At 42.9% G+C, this 12,754-nt stretch overlaps 1 pseudogene; it reads right to left on the minus strand.

Annotated features, from left to right (window-relative positions):
- Positions 1–12,754, minus strand: part of LOC138611086 (cadherin-12-like) — a 46,499-nt pseudogene that overhangs the window by 22,491 nt on the left and 11,254 nt on the right.

Here is a 12,754-nt window from a genome sequence, read left to right on the forward strand (position 1 = left end):
AATCATTTATAAGTTAAGCTAAATACGGGACAATTATGTTTTTTACTTTGTGTTTGTGAGACACACTACACACCACAATATTATTTATTCACAATTCAAGCTCTCACTCAGTGAACCTGTAACCTGGCACGCCAGCCTTCCTCCTCACTGATTCTCTTTCAACATTTTCTTTTGAACAATAAATCAGTTTATGAAACGAGACGTTCCTCAGGAGTTCAAATGAAAGAGCTTCACGTCCTCATTCTGTTGATTTGTCATTTTACTATGCAGGGAATATGCATCAGGTGTGTCCTCAGAGGCCTGCAGGCTGCGGCTCAGTCTTAATCTTTACCTTCAGTCTCTTTAAGCTCTCTGACTGAGCCTTCATCAACTCCTTTCTGTTCTAATACTGAGCAGCACAGGAGAAACACACCTGTGGTGAAATAATGTAATGTTTAGTTTAGCATCCAGTTTTTATCCTAAAGTGTACCTCCACAGGAAATTGAAAATGATTATTGTAGCTGATGTGTTTATTTTAGCTGTTATCTTGGCTGTGTAATTATGCTGTGGAAACTGTGTCCTGATTTATGATCAGCATGGAGGCAGTGCTGAGATATCTTTAACCAACAGCATCAACAGCCAGGGCTCCGAACCTATAACCCATGAGCCCCTCCCCTCATCCATGGCCATTGTTTATCTTTGTGGACCCTTGTCACATGAGGGCCCCGTCCCCTGCCAAGAGATCAAGTATTCCTAAATGAACAGAGATTTTGACTTTATATCAAATAGAAGAACAATCAAGAGAACGTTTAGGTTGCTCTGATGTGTAAATCAGTTGGATGGAGGTCTTGCTGCTCTGAATCTGCTCCAAGGTTGTCGGCCATGTTGGCTCAGTCTCCATCTCTTGTCTGTTTGTCTTCGTACGTCTTGTGTTTTTTTCTCATGTTATAGCTGCCGGGGGTGCACTGATGGATACACCAAGGAATCCTCTTTTCTACGTGTTATTGTCCCATCTGTTTAGTTTAAATCGGTCTTGATAATCCCTCTCACATTAAAGCACAATAACGGTCCTGTTAATTTGTACATGTTAGGGGAAATACAAGTACACACATTAGTGTTGTCATGTAGCGGGTAAAAGTAGTGTGTAGATCTCTGCCTTTCAAGACAATCTGACATGCATCTGGATGCACGGTGATTCATGGACACTACATTTTAGTTTAGAACGATTCAGTGTGATTCAGTTTGGTGCAATGTGACATGATACAATGCACTTTCATGTAGTTCTGCACATTTGTTTCGGATATACGTTTTTCATTATGAATTGAATTCTCTATATAAGGGGCTCTGCTCACCTTCAGACAGAATCCCAAGGTTGTTGTTTTTTTTACCTTAATGCTCAAAAACTAAATAATAGATTCTTAAAAAAGATAAACTACAACCAGAGACGAGGGGAAACACTGTGGACTGAGCTGTGTCTGCCTGCTCGGGTAGGAGAGTCATGAGGATGCAGGTGTGTTTATATGGTAATGATGAGAACCAAATAGAATTAAAACTGCATTTCAACAATTTATTTTTCCCATGTCATCATTCTGCTGAGATTGTCACATAAACATTGGTGGCATAACTTTCTGTTATTCCACAGGAGTTTATTTTATAGAAGTGACCTGGGAGGACTCAGTGGAGGACGCGTATGAAAGGAAAAAGCTTAGATAAGCAGATTTGGCAGCAGAAGCTGAGTAGAGAGCATGGAAGGTTAGGGTTTGTCCTGGAGAAGTGGGATGTCGAGGGTTCATAGCACCATCAACTATCTCATTACTGGGAGAACTGGGAGAGCGTGGACAGAGTCTGTGTAAGGCAGTAAAGGAGATGAAAAGAGACGAACAGTTAAAACAAGCCGGTGGATTTAGATGAGGAGAAATAAAGTCTTTGGGGGCCAACACAAATGTAACAGTAATCCTTTCTTTTATGCTGTTCCTGCTTCGTACATAACGTTGGCACCAGGAACAGTTGCATTGTTTACATAAGGATTTGATAGCATGAGGTTTTGATGGGCGGTGAGAGCTAGCACCGGTGAAGGGAGGTGTCCACTTGATAACCCTGGTGATGAGCTGGCTCTCGCTGCCCATCTAACTACAAGTTTGTTGTGGTGCTGTTAAAAGCCATGTGGTAGGGTAGGTACCGTGGACTTGGGGTTAGGGTTAAATGGTAAATGGTAAATGGACTGTACTTATATAGCGCTTTTCTAGTCTTTGCGACCACTCAAAGCTGCTTTTACACTACATGTCACTTTCACCCATTCACACACTGATGGCAGAGGCTGCTACGTAAAGTGCCCAACTGTCAATCAGATATCACATTCATACCCGTTGGCTATGCCACCGGGAGCAATCTTGCCCAAGGACACTTCGACATGTAGCGTGAGGGAGCTGGGGATCGAACCTCAGACCTTCCGATTGAAAGACGACCGACTCTACCACTGAGCCACAGCCGCCCCGCATGGGTTACCCCCATCTTCCTTGCTCTCTCTTCTCTCCTCTCTTCCTCATGAAAGTGAGAAAGTACGGAGATGGCGAGCGTACAGCCCGATCTGGCGGGAGTGAGAGCGAGCCCTGGACGGGGCACCTCACCCTGGCTCTGGCTCTGCCTTCCCCATCTTCTTTCTAACACACCTCTCTCTACAAACTCTTCCCCTCTATCCTTCTCTATCTATTTTTTCTCTTTTGTGTTTAATACGTTATTGTGGTTTCGGCGTTACCTGTAGTTTGTATGAACGAGCCCAACTGACTTCTGACTGGACTGGATGTTTTAGATGCACTGTGAGAACTTTTTAGTTTACATATATTGCTAAATGTTTTCACCCCTAATAAATACTGAAAGAAATAACTCATTAAAAATAGTATCAAAGTTGTTTACATACTTTACAACTATAAGCCCTTTTCAGATTTGTGTCTAGTTTTCTCTGAAGAGTCTGCAGATCCACAGCTAAAAGCACCCACTATGAAAAAAATGAGTTTCTGTCGGAAATGAAATCCTGACTTTAGCAGTGTGAAACCAGATAAATGAGTGAATGAAGTGTGTCGAGCACAATAAAATGTGGAAGTTAAATGTTAAAGAAGGAGATTAAAATGATGCAGACTGCAGCACTTTGCTGGTGATGTGCTGTCAGTGATCTTAAGAGAGGAGAGGAATGTGCTGATCTGGCTGTGATCCCAATCATTCGGCCTCTTAACCTTCCACTTACCAGGCTATCGGACTAGATTATGCCTCACACACTTACACACTCACAAGCACACAAAACAGTCTGCTTTCTGCTGTGTCAGCCAGCGAATTCCCCTGATCATCTGTGGTGTGGGTCAAATGAGAAGAGGAGTAAGACAGAGAGAGAGAGGAGAGCAGAGGGACCGAGTTACAGCGAGGAGAGGATGGTGAAAATAATCATACATTTGATCTTAAAGGCAGAAGATGTTTTATTTTTCAGTTTTTGGTTTGTTTTCAGACTGATATCCATTCTGCCCCGATGGAAAACTAAACTCTTACTTCTTTAAGCATAAACTTGAACATATTCCACTTGCTCCTGACGGACCACAGCATGAAGTTTCACTGAATTTCAGTCCTCATAAGTCCAAGTTTCAACAGGAAAACAGATCTCCAAAAGAGTCATCTGAGGACTTTAGAGAACTTTAACTCTGTTAATTGCTCCATCTAGAGGGATGCTTCATTGTATCACACACTGGACCACACGCACACATGTCACATCATATCAGGCAGTAACACATCAGAGGACGGCGGAGGCTTTTATAACTGACCTTTAACTAAATGAGAACCGACAGGACGGCTACTCCAGGAGCACAAAACTGTACCAACCATGGCTCTTACTTTGGAAACGAGATAAATGCCCTCCCTGTTCTCTGATTTGAACATGTATGCCGACATGGAAAACATCGTTTATGACACATGGGTCCATGATGATGGTCAGATCCGTTTCTGTGTGAGAGTTTGTATAAAAAGTTACTCATAAGCCTCTATCACACATGCACTCCTGACAATGTCAGGACCGTCTGACCCCGACATTACCCTTTCACACAGGTCCCGTACAGCAGGAGATTTTTCCCTGTCAGACACGGAGGGGGGGCGGGGACAGGGAGGGGTGTAAGTATATTTGGCGACTTATTTATTTCAATTCAGTCATGTGTGTTTTTATCTGTCAAAAAGATCGTCATCCACGATGGATAACCTTACTGAACACTCTCCCCTCGGGCTCTGTCTCTCCCATACCTGCAGCAGAAGAAGAAACACACACACACACACACACACACACACAGACGTTCGCTGGTCCCTCCTGTAAAGGCATTGATTGCCGTGCGACGTTTTCTGTTAAACACTGACCATCTTATTCTGTTTTTAAAGAGGTGCAGCTGTGTAGTGTCGGTCTCATTAGTCGGGTTTGATCGACACGTGCGGCTCACCTGCTGCTGTGAAAACAACATCGCAGGTGAAAAAATACAAAACGCAACTCGTATTTTTACTTTGTAAAACGTGCAGCTCATGATGGATGCAAACAGAGCAGACGGATAGGAAGAGAGAAGCACAAAGAGCTGCTGTGTGCAGGTCCAGCAGCTGAAGGTGTGTGGGGAGAAATAACTGAAGAGAAGCAAGGTGAGCAGATTAGTTTGTGAATAAACACTTACTGTGTTATCTTAAAGGTGTCATGGCTTGGACTCTATTTCCTTGTTTAGTTTTTAGTATTATATTTTCATATTGTCTCGGCTTTTGTTTTGTTACTTTGTTTCAGAGACGTGGGGGTGGTTCAGGAGCGCTGGGGAATCTCTTCACACACATGAAGATCGCTCGGCTTAATCTACAGCAGCTGATGTCCTCCTCATCTCACCGCAGGCTGCCAGATTGTCTTCGCCATTCCAGCGGTATATCGGCTCCCCTACACGTCTTGTAGGAGTTAACGCGTGTTTTTTCCAGTGTAGTTCTACTTTTTTCTATTTTTCTTCCAGTGTCTCCCTCTGCTATCCCAGCTCCTCACATCTCCAACTATTCAAGCCACCATTCTCCGTTCATCAACTACACAGAGACTGCTTTTCCCCCTGATCCACCATCATGTAAATTAATCCTTTAACCCTTTCCCTGAGTCTGAGACACGTTTTGGGCTCCTATTATGTTTCGCTAAATCGTCACAAAAGGACTGGAATACCAGTTAAACATACACATATCACAGAGGAATGTCACACATGCTCATCATCCTTGTTGCCGGAACAAACCGCGGACGCCAAACTTTATTTCTGCACACGCACACTTGTATAAGTTCAACAGGCTCATGACACCAGTCTAAGAGCAACAGCATCCCAGTGCACCAGTTAACACAAACATATGATGGAGAACAGTGATGCACAGTTATAATGGTTAACGATATAGCTGTCTTTATAGAGGGGGATGTGTTGTTCACGGCAATATCCCCCCGCAACAAACAATAGTCATCTGAATCTGCAGCTCCGCTCAGCTTTACTGAGCTTTTATAACCATCTCATTGTTAGGTTGTCAGGTCTACAGATATTTCACTTCTATATACAGTCTATTGTTCATAGTGGCACCACACATAAGAACTGCCTATTTTTGGGACTACATAACCATATGCATTATAATGCATATCAAGCTGCTGCAGCACAGTTATGTATGTCAAAAACAGCTACTGTGAAAGAGACAATAAGTGGATTTACCTTTTTCAACACCACCACTCCCTCCTGACTTTGGCCGTCAGAGAGGATATCGAACATGTTGCCCTCATCTCCTGGAACAATGGCATAATCCACGTCTGCACTGCTTCCGGCATCGAGATCGTGGGCTCGAATCCGACCCACTGCCGAGCCAACCGATGCCGACTCCGGCACCCGCAGATGAAAAATACCTGACAGATAAAAATCCAGTAAGAACAATTTAAGAAAGAACATGCAGACTGATTTAATAGGCGAACCAATCAAGGATTCTTTCATCTATCCAAACATTTAAACATCACTGATGAGACTTTCTCACTCTTTGCAAAGCGCGGTGGGTTGTCGTTGACGTCGCTGAGGGTGATGTTGATGGTGGTGGTGGAAGCCAGCCCCCCCAGTTGACCTCCCATGTCCTTGGCCTGAAGGAGAACCTGGTACTCTCCTTTCACCTCACGATCCATGTTGGCTAGAGCCGTCCTGATCACCCCTGGAGGAGGAGGGTTTTAATCGTGTGCTCGTTATTATATTCAGCCCCTCATATAGAAAGATACACAGACAGTTGAAGAAAGCCAAACATTAACACAAGGCAAGGACAGTCAAAGCTTCTGCTCACCAGGAAGGAGAACTAAAAAGAGTCCAAAAGGTTCCTCACACCAGGTGAAGGACTTATCATCAATTCAAGCAAAGGTTTCTGGCTTTGATGAAGTGGTTAGAGAGGTGCACAGCGGTGGGCTGAGCCGTTAATCAGACAAAAAAACATGAAAGGAATTGCAGCCCCTGGGCTATATCTGCTTTTTTTTGTCTGTGCCACTCTCTGAATTTAAACTTTATTATTTATACTTGAGGACTTTACTATACATTAATCCATTCGTTCTCTTTAGCCTATCCAGGATTGGGTGGCGATGGCAACATTCTGAGGAAGGCCTTCAGACGTACCCCTCCCCAGCAATGTTTTCCAGCTCCTCCTCGGGGATCCAGAGGTTTTTCCATCTTGTTCTGGGTCTATCCCTGGATATCCTACCAGTTGAATGTGCCTAAAAAAAACTTCAACGGTAGGCATCCTAATCAGATGCCAAAGCCACCACAGCTGGCTTTCTTTCATGCAACAGTGCAGCTGCTGTTCTCCAAGACCTTCTCCTCCTCTCCAAGCTGAGATCAGCTTACCTAAGGTTGAAACTAATGGCACACATGTGTAGCCCCGATCTAATTCTTTCTGTCAAGTCTGCACTGATCCTCTTGAACCTGATGTTCAACTTTTCTTTGAATTATATGGTGTTTTCATTTGGAGAGACCTATCTCAAGAGACGTATGGATTCAGCCTCTGGATGCCTTTACCGTGGGCTTCTTTTGGCACCATCATTGCTACCACATTGCACCATTAGTAACACTTAATTGATAAAGGAAGCTAAGGGAAATTACACCCTGAGACAAAGCTGGTTCTGTTCTGAACACACTAACGATGGTCTATAGAGAAATAACAGATATACATTTACAAATTGGACATATCCAGAATTAGAACCTTGATGGTGTTTCTACAGTAATGGGTAGCTGAACACAGAGGCTGGTGGTTTGATATTTTCATCAAACACCTTCATTTCATAAAGTCTGTGCTTACAGAGACTGAATGGTCTTACTCATTGTGAAAATCAAACATGACGCTCCTTGTTTAGAACAATTACTGGTCGGTTGAGATGTCTGTCGAGAGACAGAAAGTCTTTACATTCTTTTCAGTGCTTATTTAAGCATTCAGGTGCAGGACTGAGGAGAAGCTCACTCTGAGAACCACTCGCTGTGTCCTGACCAGTTGAATTTCACGCGCTCCAGAAGCTAGTGCGAGCTGTGGGTTCATGCAAAAGTCACAGTTTGTTTTGGAAGTTGTGAGGGGAAACATGAAGGTTGCTGTCCTCAAACCTGTCTTGGGGTCCACAGAGAAGTATGGCTGGCCGTGGAGGATGCTGTAGACAATACGTGCACTGTTGCCATAGGTGGGGTCATCTGCATCTGTGGCAGTCACCTGTGTCACGTAGGTTCCTAAACAAACATACACACAAAAGATGTTTAGGTATCATATAGCATGGAAGGGGAACAGATTTTATACACGTCACAGATTGCTAAAATCACGTGACCTGGACAAAACTGAAGAAGGTGTTCAATGAAAAACTAAAAGTTGTACAACATGTGTGGAATGTGCCTTTAAGAAACAACAGAATCACTTATCATTTTGAAAAGTAAAAAAAAGAAGCCGCCCTCGTCACAGAGACAGTCGACCTGTTCAGTGTCTCAGATTCAAACTGTTCGAGAATCCAGAAACTCAACATCAACAAACCTTCTCAACAACAGAAATGCCACTGCTGCATGTGCTCTTTGACTTACAGGATTATGCTTTTTATCATATGGACACTTGTGCTGTTTGCTACCATAGCTAATCCGCTATACATTTTGTTGCTGTATTTCTCTGCAACAAAGACGTCCTGGGGTCAAGCTTGTGTTCTTTCAGAGCACTTTGGGCCTCAGCTGGAGCATTAACAGCTTAAGGCCTAAAGACCTTGGCTGTTAAATTACCTCTCAGTAATGGTATTTAGCAGACAGATGGGCCACTAAGTCTGGCTTAGTGAGCTGTGTGTGTGTGTGTGTGTGTGTGTAGCTACATCTTAATGTGTCCAAGCAGACTGCAAAGTGAATCTTAAGAACTGAGCTGAACCAACAAGCCCAGAAGATAAAATATTGTTTACATTTATTTATGTTAAAGGGACAGTTATTTATCAATAGTCAGTGTTTGGAGTACCAACACTGATGCTAAGCACTGTACGACAGAAGAAGACTGTAGGCCTCGGAGGTGGACATACTCATAAAAACACCTCTCACATTTGAAAGGTTAAAATAACTTCAAGAGCACGCTACAGTTTGATTCTTATCCCTCTTTAATATTCTTATTTTGTAGATGTTTTTTTTGGCCCCTCACTCTTCCTCTGTCTGGATTTTGAGTTGCATCATCACACATGATATATTACAGAACATAAAGGTATATATGTTAAGAAAGGCTTTATGTAAACTTGTCCTACCTGTGGGGGACATCTCAGGGACACTGGCACTGTAGGGACCATCAGGGAATCGCGGCTCGTTGTCGTTGATGTCCTGCACCTTGATGATGAACTCAGACTCTGGCTCCAGAGGGAGGCCTGACTGGATGTCTACAGCCTGGGCCCTCAGTGTGTAGAAGGACTTTTCCTCCCTGTAAAGCATCAAGTATGTCAATAGGTCTAATCAACAAAGGTATGTGGTTTCACTCCAGCTTGTGTAACATGCAGGTTGCTGTGGTTTTTACAGACATTCTTTGTATCAGACAGTAACACCAGGATGAAACAACATGCTTCAGCACTGGAGGTCTAAACTACAAGGCTGTTGATAGCAGCTGTTTGTACTGTTCTCCATAACTCTGTTGTTATTAGGTGAATGGTTAACAGCCTGCACTTAGATATCTCTTTTCTATTCTTCAGAACACTTTCACTCTACATGTCACATTCACCTTTTCACACAAACATTCATTCACTGATGGCAAAGGCCAAAGGGCAAATCTCCGATCAGAATCTAACCATTCACACAGTCACTCACTGATAGCTTTGGCTTCAGGAGCAATTTGGGGTTCAGTGTCTTGTCCAATTGGGGCACTTCGACATTCAGCCAGTTTTAGTACAGTATGCTACAAGTCTGCTGGTGGGTTACCACTGTACTCTACACCAGGTTTAGGTATAGTCTTCTGACCACTTGCAGTGCTTTTACACTGCATGTCACATTCACCCTTTCCAACACACGTTCACACACTGATGACTGATCACACACTGATGACTGATCACACACTGATGACTGATCACACCCTGATGACTGATCACACCCTGGTGGCTGATCACACACTGATGACTGATCACACCCTGATGACTGATCACACCCTGATGACTGATCACACACTGATGACTGATCACACCCTGATGACTGATCACACACTGGTGGCTGATCACACACTGATGACTGATCACACCCTGATGACTGATCACACACTGGTGGCTGATCACACACTGATGACTGATCACACCCTGATGACTGATCACACACTGGTGGCTGATCACACACTGGTGGCTGATCACACACTGGTGGCTGATCACACATGGCCATGCCTTTCGGAGTAATTCTGGATTCAGGACACTTGAGGGGGAACGCAGGAGCCAGGGATCGAACCACCAACCTTCTGTTTGAGATACAACCTGCTCTAATGCTGTGCCCATGTTTTCTAACATAGTTTGTTTAGAATCACAGAGATATGACTGATTCCATATTGTATATTGAAGTTCATTGAAGATATTAATACAGGAAAACTAGTAATTTTTTATTAAGATTTAATCATCACCAGAATAATGTGCATTAAAGCACATATTGCTCTAAGTCTTTGAACGGGATGATATCAACATGTTTGTGGGTATGTTTTGATATTACAATGATTACTTATCTTCTGTGTGTTTCCTTATTGTTCTAACAAGAAGTGCACAATGGTAAGCACGTTATTCCACCTTGCTATTTCATACAGTGCTAACATTTAATACCAACAGACTGCTGCTAAGCCTGTAAGTGCAGTCCATTGATCATGTAACACGGACATTCAGACAGAATGAGTGTTGTTGTAGGTCCTGACCTGTCGAGCCCCACCAGAGCGTGTATGTCTCCTGTTATTTGATCGATGGTAAAGATGGACCCAGCTCCTTCTCCTGACAGAGTGTATTTGACTGCATTGTCTCCATGGTCCATGTCTGAGTGGAGCTGCAGGAGGCAGAAAACACACACAGAGACAAACGGCATTAAATCATAGGGCTCCCAGTTAAGCAACAAACAGTCACAACTTAAAATTGATTTACTGCTGAGGTCAGTGTCCTCAGAAACAATGTGCAAACAGAACGTGTTGTTTTTCCTCTGAAAAGGCTTAAAACATGCTAAAATATACACTTTCAAACAAGGATTTACAGTGATAAACATTGACATATAAACATTCATCATGTGAAAATTGAAACAATCATAGTTTGCATCACTGTAACTCAGTTATTGTCATCTATAATAAAGCTTCCTAAACTTGCAGAGGCTTAGCTAATGCACAGTGAAGAAACCAGGCTAGATGATATGACCAGAGATGAGAGCAAATCTCTCATTGATGTTTTAATCAACTTCTCGGGCAGAGAGGTGCAATACTTACATCTTGTGTCTCATGTATTTCTTTGCTTTGCAGAGAGCCATTGAAACAGAATATTTAATAACTAACACCTTTTGAAGGAACTGCTAATCTACTTTTTTAGTCAGCTTCTTACTATGAGCGATGTGGTCCCACAACAACACATGCATGCATACATCAGAGATTTCTGTATTAGCCCTGGTCTCCACAGCCACACAGTCCTGATGCAGCACATGAGCTGAGTTTCTATAATGTTACCTTTATACTGTTTTTAAGGGCTTTAAAATCTTCTTCCTGTTTCTATTTCAGATGTTGAGTCCATCTGAGGCTAAAGCGTAAGTTATGGACCAAACAATACTTTAGTAAAAATTCAAAAGTTATATATATGTTTTTCCCCCTCTAAAGCACTTTTACCAGAAGCAGTGACTTGATAAAAACACATTGATTTTTAAAGTAAGCTGACGCTCCCCAACAGTGAATTCATTATTTTTCTGCAGAAGGAGTCCGTTGATGTGCAAGTTAACAACTAACTGACCGAGACCCAGTGGGCTGCAAACACTGATGAGAAATAAGGAGCTGAATATCGATGTAGTTTAATGAAGATCCAGTGGAGCTGAAACGTCGGTGTGCAAGTAAATAAGGACCAGAGGAAAACGAACAGCAGCTCCAACGCACGAGCGGCACACAGTCTGCTGTATGTATGTCACTTTAAAACAGATTTCTTTTTCTGTATTCTGACTCTATATATTTTATATATATTTGTTTCTTAACCTCGATATTTTTCTCAGTGTTTTTAGCATGCACCATCAGACAAAGGCAAATTCCTTGTTAAGCAAAGAATCAAATCAAATGCGATACTGAAGCTGAACAAACTGTCAGCTCACAGCGTTTGAATTATTCATTTCTTCATATATACTTGAAATGAGAAAGCATATGTCTGGTACATGCAGCAGTTGTCTCTGAGGACTCAGCGAAGCGTGTAAACATAAAAACTATCTCCAGCTTCAGTCAGACCATTGTTACATCTGTCCTGCGCAGAGGATTCATGCATTTCCAGGGCAGGTTTGGCTCAGACCAAGGCCTCTGCTAAAACTTCTCTTCTGGTATAACTTCAGCTGCACATTAATTGAAATCAAAGGTAACATTTGTGTCATCAAGATGCTTTGGAGAATATTAGAAATGGGACTCCTTGCCTTCAGACCAAAGTCACCTGTGTTCAAAAAGCAGGATGCTGGTATGCGTTGAGCATTGCTTCAGGTATCAAATCAATTCAGTCCAGGAGTTTTCAGGAGGATATTTGTGAATAACAAGGCTTCCAATATGGCAAATCACTCTCATGATTTTCTGTGACAGGACTTATGTTATGTTGGTAACATCCATTTTAATTGGCGTCATAACTGCCGAAAGATAAAAAGCAAAGTAATCCACCAGGAAGGTGCCCTTGCTTGAATTTCAACAGGTTCAACTTTTGCCGGCGGGAGCCCTCTGGCACCCCCGCTGTGCCCTGTGCTAATTTCGGTCAGTTGCGCCTCAGCTTAACCCTCCGAACTGCAGGGTGGTGCGTGATATACAGAAGCAGAAAACCAAGGAAAGTAGCCTTCAGACCATCTGGCTCGTCTTTATCCCATCAACCGCATTACTGTCAAGAAAGAGGCTTTCTTGCCAAAACACTTGGCCATCAGTCACCTGCTTAAGGTGTGTACTAACCACATCCCTTTAACTGCCTTTTTCCTCTCTACTTTTTACTCATTCATGAGTTGGTTGGTTTATTCTGAGCCATGTCATGATCTGTTCGGCTCTATAATTGGGGTTCCAGGCAGGCCATGGCAGCCATCACTGGACC

This window comes from Semicossyphus pulcher, unplaced genomic scaffold, assembly GCF_022749685.1.
Source record: "Semicossyphus pulcher isolate SPU_LCO1_2020_fin unplaced genomic scaffold, fSemPul1.0.p SCAF_7, whole genome shotgun sequence".
NCBI lineage: Eukaryota > Metazoa > Chordata > Actinopteri > Labriformes > Labridae > Semicossyphus > Semicossyphus pulcher.